We start from the raw sequence: 8,550 nt of genomic DNA, 5'->3' as shown, positions 1-8,550 counted from the left end.
TTTTTCATCTTTGATTTATGAATGAGGTGGTATCGTATATTTGAACTGGCCATTGAAATTAGTTGACAGTAGTTTTGGTATACGCTGTTTATAAGAATGGTTTAATCCAATTAAATTGTATAGAGAGAGAGAGTATGTAATACAGACAGACAGACAACCAGCCAGATAAACAGAGAAAGTGCATGCAAGCTTATATAGTCTATATCTACTTATAAGTATTTCGCTAGTAGCAAAGAAACATTTAAAAAACCATAAAAATATAAGTAAAAAGAATTTATATTCAAGTTTTAGCTGAGATCATACATGGAGCTTAAATTATAGAAATCGTAAATAAAAGATAAGGTAATAACTTACTACCTATCACGTACCAAACATGGAGAGGTCATAAAGAGACAAGTGCAGGATACGATCGCGCATGCGCACAGTTGAAGGATAATATATATATATATATATATATATATATATATATATATATATATATATATATATATATATATATATCTAATAAAAGGAGCCCATAAAAACACCAAAATGTAGAGAGAAAAGTACTATATTTCAGAGACTGCTGCTCTCTCTTCAGGTATATGAATGAGAAAAGTTTACAGAAAAGGTGTGGTATTTATACCAAGAGATTCGTCCACAAGTAAGCAATTTAGGTCACCCCCGCGATAATCTTCCTTTAATCTTCTTAAGCGTTGGTTGAATGAACACTGCGTCGACGATGTCCGATGTCCAATTCCCTTTTGAGATGTTCATTACCTGCTTCTCTTTTATTAAGGCTGATTCCATCATTTGACTCTTGTACCGGCAGTTGCTGCTATAAATTACACGTGACATATTCCAGTTTATTCTATGGTTATGTTCATTTATATGATTGAAAATAGCCGAGTTCTGTTGTCCATACCTAACTGACCGTTTGTGTTGTATTAATCTCTGGGGAAGTGATTTACCTGTAAAATCCGATGTAAGATTGGTCACAGTCCTGGCATGGGATCTCATATACCCCAGAGTCTTTGGGCGATGTCTTTTGTTGGACGTTAATCAGGGATTTGGCTAAGGTATTTGGGAGGGTAGGTAAATGCCAAAAGGGTTGGATTCCCAAGGGTGTGAGTTACTCTCTTAATCGTCTCCAGGTGGGGAATTTTTATTTTATTGTTGGGTGTGTCTCTGGTCTTGTCTTTAGGGGGTCGGTAGAAAATTACGTTTGCTTTTTGAATTGCTTTCTCAATTATATGGTCAGGATACTTTAAAGATGAAAGTTGCTTGCGAATTAGTTCAAATTCTTTTTCCAGGAAATCTGGGGAACAAATTCGTAAGGCTCTTAAGAATAGGTTGCTAGCTAGACCTATCTTGATAGTATTGTCATGATAGCTAAAGTAGTGAATATATGGAAAAGTGAGAACGTTTGGTTTTCTGTATTATGGCTAAATTTGTTATTCTGTCGTGTCTCTGATTATTAAAACATCAAGAAAAGGAATTTTGTTGTCTGTTTCCCATTCAACTTTAAATTTGATGCTGGGCACTAATGCGTTTAATTTTGAGAGGAATTCATTAAAATTACCCCACTTATTATCCCAAAATGTTAGTATGTCATCCACGTATCTCATCCACAGCATGTTTTTGGGTTTTATTGCATTTATTACTGTAGTTTCAAAGTATTCCATGTACAGATTGGCTAAAATAGGACTTAAAGGACTACCATACTACACCCGAATTTTTGCTTGTAGAATGATTCCCCGAATGAAAATACGTTATTAGATGCACATAATTCAACTAACTTTATTATTTTGTCAAGTGCCAAAGGGAAATGATCTGTATAGGGGGATAATTTTTCCCTTAAAAACTGAAGAACGTCCTGTACTGGTACTTTTGTGAATAGGGAGTCTACGTCAAGGCTTAAAAGTTTTATGTTGTGAAGTGGTATATGTGCTTCTCTGAATTTGTGACAAAAGTCTTCCGAATGTTTGATGTGACTGGGAGAAAAAGTGCCTAAAAAGGAGAAAGGAGGCCAGCTAACCATTTAGAAATTTTGTAATTGAAAGCTCCGGCGCATGAAACGATGGGTCTGAATGGAAGATTGTCTTTGTGAGTTTTGGGAAGACCATATAAAAGTAGGGTAATTAGGATTAATTACTTTAAATTTCTCTAATAGTTCAATACTCTTTTTGTCTTGGCCAATTAATCTTACTTTCCGAAAAAATTCTGTGGGAACGTTCTGGAGGGGATTTTTCGTCAGTTTTTCGTAAGTATTTGTGTCGCTAAGGAGCTGGTTGATTTTGTCGAGGTAGAAGTCTTTGTCCATTATTACAATTTTGCCGTCTTTGTCGGATCTACTTATTATAACATCTAACTTTTTTAGCGAGTGGATGGCTATCATGAATCTGCGGGGAACAGGATATTTCTTATGAAGGTCAGTTAAAGCATTTAGTAACACTCCTTTTAAACATATCTCTTCACGGCTGTAGTTTTTGTCAGATATGAATTTATCAAAAGCCACTATGAAGTCTAGGTTGTTTTTGCGGTCTGGCATTAGGGCAAAGGATAAGCCTAAATTTAAAACTAAATGTTGATTTACAGTAAGGGCGGTGTTGGATAAGTTTAAAACTTTGTCTTGTTGTTCAAGATTATTCCATGCGCTATTATCTATTAGGTTATTTAACTTGCGTAAAAGTCTGTTGGAATGAGTCACGCTATTATAGGCAGCAATGTCGGAACAGAATGAAATCAGATACCTGTATACGTGGTCCGTAGTGAGGAGGCGAAGATTAGATTGAGTTCCATATATCACTCTGCGTAGCACGAAGATGTCGTTTCTCGTATTGGTGATCTTCGCCTCCTCACTACGGACCACCATATACAGAAAACCAACGTTCTCACTTTCATATATTCACTACTTTAGCTATCATGACAATACTATCAAGATAGGTCTAGCTAGCAACCTATTCTTAAGAGCCTTACGAATTTGTTCCCCAGATTTCCTGGAAAAAGAATTTGAACTAATTCGCAAGCAACTTTCATCTTTAAAGTATCCTGACCATATAATTGAGAAAGCAATTCAAAAAGCAAACGTAATTTTCTACCGACCCCCTAAAGACAAGACCAGAGACACACCCAACAATAAAATAAAAATTCCCCACCTGGAGACGATTAAGAGAGTAACTCACACCCTTGGGAAATCCAACCCTTTTGCATTTACCTACCCAAATACCTTAGCCAAATCCCTGATTAACGTCCAACAAAAGACATCGCCCAAAGACTCTGGGGTATATGAGATCCATGCCAGGACTGTGACCAATCTTACATCAGATTTACAGGTAAATCACTTCCCCAGAGATTAATACAACACAAACGGTCAGTTAGGTATGGACAACAGAACTCGGCTATTTTCAATCATATAAATGAACATAACCATAGAATAAACTGGAATATGTCACGTGTAATTTATAGCAGCAACTGCCGGTACAAGAGTCAAATGATGGAATCAGCCTTAATAAAAGAGAAGCAGGTAATGAACATCTCAAAAGGGAATTGGACATCGGACATCGTCGACGCAGTGTTCATTCAACCAACGCTTAAGAAGATTAAAGGAAGATTTTCAGCGGGGGTGACCTAAATTGGCTTACTTGTGGACGAATCTCTTGGTATAATACCACCTTTTCTGTAAACTTTTCTCATTCATATACCTGAAGAAGAGAGACAGCAGTCTCTGAAATATAGTACTTTTCTCTCTACATTTTGGTGTTTTTATGGGCTCCTTTTATTAGATGGAATTCTGTTGTTACAGAACACTTTTACCAGTCATATATATATATATATATATATATATATATATATATATATATATGTGTGTGTGTGTGTGTGTGTGTGTGTGTTTGTGTGTGTGTGTGTGTGTGTGTGTGTATAATAAAAAAATTTGCCCGTTTCACTTAGGTGACGGAAAAAAACAGTTTCAACTTTTATTAGCTTGTTATAATAACGTGGCGCCGCCTTGGTATGAAAGAGCGTTTATTTTATTTTTTCTGTTCCTTTTGTCCGATGCTCTATATTGGTAAACTTTTTGTTTTTGTGCCTCGCCAACGAAAGAAACAGCTTGCGTTCTATAAATGGTCACCAGAAACCAAAGTGTAAATGAAAGTTTCCATTTTCTCTTTCTTTTATGACTAGCAAAAACAACAACATACTAGGTTTGGAAAAAAAAGTATTTAAACTATGCTGGGTAGGAAACGTAAGTTTTCCGAGATCAAGTGCAAAAATAGATGTTATTAGAAAAACTGCCAATATAAGGTTATTAATCCTTTTTTTCTTAATGCATTACAGAAAATGTAATTTTTAAAACAAACAACCATCTGTGTTGAGTACTCAATATAGTTACCAAAAAGAACATAATTGCGAAGCGTTGAAAAAATGAAATATATTAATAAAATCTGAAAAAATCGACAGAAAAATAAAAGTAAAACAGAAAAACAGACAAAAATTCAGATAACAATGAAAATTACAAGTCACTTTTTGATCAAATTTGCCACAGCTATTTAAAATAACATATACAGGGTTCATGCATATTTATAACAATAAAATTAGCCATGTATTTTCCTGTTCATTGTTTCAACATTCAAAAGCATTTCCCTACAACATTCAAGGAAAAAAACCACAGTCAATTCTTTTAATTTAGTCCTTATCGTTAAAATCTTGAAAAGAATGCGATTTGCTAACCAATCCTTAATGCAGAATTATACGGATCTTTATTATTTTACTAATCAGAAGACTCCTTTTTTTGTGTCATCTTTAAGAGTATGAAGTAAAAAAAATCCGTAATTTGAGAACGGCGTCAAAACCCAGCCTTTTGTGAATACCAACATATAGAGTAAACTAAAAGAATTTTTCTGTGACGAAATTAGGCAAAAAATTTCTATACGGATTCTTTTGGTTGTAAAAATGAAGCTGCAAGGGGAATGTTCCCTTCTCTTCCGTCACATCCGCTGTTCACAACAATAGCACATTGGTATTAACAATGTTTTGATATATAAAAAACGCTAAAATATGCGGGAAAATTTTGGGGGGGATAAAATCCTGAAAGGTTAAAGGAACATAACAGTACAGTTAATATTTTGACAACTGAAATAATAGGATTATGTGAAACTTTATAAGTTAAGTCTAATGCATATTATTAAATCATCCTAAGTATTGAAATAAAAGCGCATAATCCTTAGATGATTTGCAATGTCAAAATAACTGCTAAAAGGGTCATAGAATTATATTTTTGTTACGAAATCCTAAAAGAAAGAGTTACTAAGGAAATTATCACGCTAACCAAAAAAGTTAATAATATAAGCACAAATAAAGACTTACAGTATCTTTAAAGAAAATCTGCTAGACTACATATGAAAATATTTAATGAGCAAAATCCTGCAAAGCAGGAGTAACCATAAGGAAAATATTGTGCTTGGTAAATGAATAAATAAATAAATAAGTAAATAAATAAATTAATTATTAATGGATAAATAATTAATAAATAAAGAAAGTAATACGTGAGTAAATAAAGAAAAGAAAATAAATCCATAAATAAAGAAAAGTAAATAAATAGATAAATAAGCAAATAATAAATAAATGAATAGACAGGTACATAAAAAAAAAAATAATAAATAACTAACTAAATAAATTAATATATAGGCAAAGTAAATACGGTCTTCTCTTCAGCCTTTCGAAAGAAAAGCGTCCTGCTTTCATTCCAGACAGGTTCTCCACCTCATGCTCGAGTCAGGTGCGAGCGACATCGGATTCCTGGCAAGCACCGCTGAAGATGAGGTAATTGCCTCAGATGAGGTAATCGCCTCATCCCGATTCTTGATGAGGTCGAGTCTCGAGGTGGTCCTCCCGAGAATGTTCTCCCTTCGAAAGCATTCAAGGGGCCCATGATTACGTTGCGTCATTCTGGCGTCGTCAGTGTATTGAAACTCCTGCAAGACATTTCGCAGAATGATTTTGAAAATTAATAAATGAATATAAAAGGAAATAATAATTACCCGTTTCTAAAAGCGATTTTGGGCTCTAAAACGTCGATTTGACGAAAAAAAAAATCTTGATTTTATTTTCTATTACAATCCTCATTGTTCATACGGTATAATGTCAAGAAGGGGAAAATTCAACATTATGTTATCTCGTTATAAGGCTGACAGACATGGACAAAAGAAAATTTTTTCAGGAATCAAAATTAGCCCCCATGAGAGAGAGAGAGAGAGAGAGAGAGAGAGAGAGAGAGAGAGAGAGAGAGAGAGAGAGAGAGAGAGAGTAGATCTGGAACAGCTGTGCAATAGAGGTATGAGGAATAAAATCTATGATTATTATTTTAATTAAATTTTCTGTATATGTAGATCATGCCACACACGATACGTGTCTGGAGTTCACTTGGTTAAATCACTTCATTACTTCAGTAGTTATATAGAACAATTTATTAGGAAATATAACAAAAAATAAATGAACTCAAAGAAATGCATATATAAATGGTTAATTGCTTGGAGAATGAGTGAGATTAAGCCCTCCCAAATTGTATGCGAAGCGAGACCAGCGCGTTTCTGTCGGGCATACCAATGTCGCTTCCTGTACCTTTTAATCAAATGATAAGCCGAAATTTGCCACTCCATTTCACCGGGCTTGTGTATCCGCCGTCCGGGCCCGCCGCTGTTGATCTAATTGCCGTCGAAATATCGACGGGACCCGAAAGGTTTACACATAACGTTATTTCCTGCTATAGAAAGGGACAATTAAATCTATTCACGCCTCGCTACCTGAGCTGCATAGGTAAACCATCTGGGCCGGTAGGTCCGTATGGGGAAATTTGGACTCCCCGTAACATTCATTTGGCTCAGGACTGCAGCTGTTGAGGCCTCGCGATGTTGTTTGTCTAGTAGTCTTTGCGGACTCTCTTCCTGCACGCACACACACACACACACACACACACACACACACATATATATATATATATATATATATATATATATATATATATATATAGATATATATATATATATATATTCACGTTGAATGGCTTATTTTTCATCTCCTATGACAATTACCTCATTTCATGGGATAATAAAGAATAATATACAAATGTTCCAAAAGCGTGCATTTAAAGATAATGTATAATAGCACAGAGAACATACCTGTTCAGTCCAATAGAATACCCCATAATTCAGAATCGGCATTAAGAGATCTAAATGATATCTTAATAAAAGCGACATTGTACAAGTACACTGTTGACTTGTTTTAGCTATATTTGCTCTAAGTAAAATACAATCAGAAGTAAGAGCTCTCTAACCAGAACTACTCTCTGTTCTCGCTATGGTTGTTTTGGTGTAAACTACCATTCGGTGAACATGCGGTTCTCAACCGTCTTTGAGCCTGCTCAACGTGGATTTGATCGTTTAAGTAGGGTTGTCACGTTCAGTTAAATTCCTGCCATGGAGATGTCATCCCATAAAAAACGCAGATGGCACAGTGCTCATATAGTGCTTTTAACAGTGCAGTGATGGAAGATTCCCCGAACTGTGGAATGCGTCGATGAATGAATGCCGTAATAACAGAAATAAAGCAAGTGTTATGAAAAAATGGCTAAGCTATTAAGTTCCAGAATTTAAAATCACAAGCAAGTGTCACAATCTTCGTTGTCAAATGAACAGGCAAAAAAAAAGTGGCATGGGGGCAGATGATATGATGGTGAAAAGTGCATGGGATGCGCTGAACCACCAGGAACCACCATTACATACGTGGTGAGTAAATTAAAACGTTTTATTCATGTAAATTTGAGTCGTATTTCTCCTACTAGTGACCAAAAAAACATTGATTTTATTCTGAATTGTAGGACACCTTGTCAACGTAGTCGAGAGTTTAAGCGGAAGTTTAATGGTTGCTCACTTTCACTGAAGTTTACATTCTATAAAACATAATGCCGAAGTTATATGTAGTACTATATATATATATTATATATACCCCCCCCTATATATATATATATATATATATATATATATATATATGATACATATATATATATATATATATATATATATATATATATATATAGATATATATATATAATATTATATATATGCGTGTGTGTCCTAATCCGTCCCAGGTATGGCATGTTATTGGGTAATTTTTTTTTTAAACCTAAACAATTTTTGAGAAACCTCCCGTGCTCATAATTAGCAACTTACAATTTACAAAAATATTGCTACACGCATTCTCCAAATATTTTAAGTCAGAACTTCTTCGAGTCAGATATTTCTGTCGCATTTTGTAATAACTCATGCAATAAGTAAACCACTAATCGTACAAAATCGAGATATAAACGTGCATAGTCGAAGATACGTGCAAAACATTTCACTCTTCATCGCGAGGAGGAAATTGCTTCGCAGATATCCGAAATGAAGCGGGCGGGAAGGAAGATGGAATGGACACCGGGACAGAGATTTGCATGCTGTGGAGAGAGGATTGAAAGCATCCTCGCTCTGACACGAGAGAGCTCAGGAGAAGCAGCAATGGACGCTGATGGGGGGC

General features: G+C 35.0%; 1 long non-coding RNA gene across 1 annotated transcript in view; it reads right to left on the bottom strand.

The window, feature by feature from the left end:
* Positions 1 to 5,687: 5,687 nt before the first annotated feature.
* Positions 5,688 to 8,550, bottom strand: part of LOC135221041 (uncharacterized) — a 104,409-nt gene continuing 101,546 nt past the window's right edge. Inside the window, exon 4 of the long non-coding RNA XR_010315860.1 lies at positions 5,688 to 5,954. This is a non-coding gene — a long non-coding RNA (uncharacterized LOC135221041). The remainder of the gene's footprint in view (positions 5,955 to 8,550) is intronic.

The sequence above is a fragment of the Macrobrachium nipponense genome, chromosome 20, assembly GCF_015104395.2.
Source record: "Macrobrachium nipponense isolate FS-2020 chromosome 20, ASM1510439v2, whole genome shotgun sequence".
Classification (NCBI taxonomy): Eukaryota; Metazoa; Arthropoda; class Malacostraca; order Decapoda; family Palaemonidae; genus Macrobrachium; species Macrobrachium nipponense.
The sequence above is the reverse complement of the archived record's forward strand: the minus strand, read 5'-3'. Positions and strand labels throughout refer to the sequence as shown.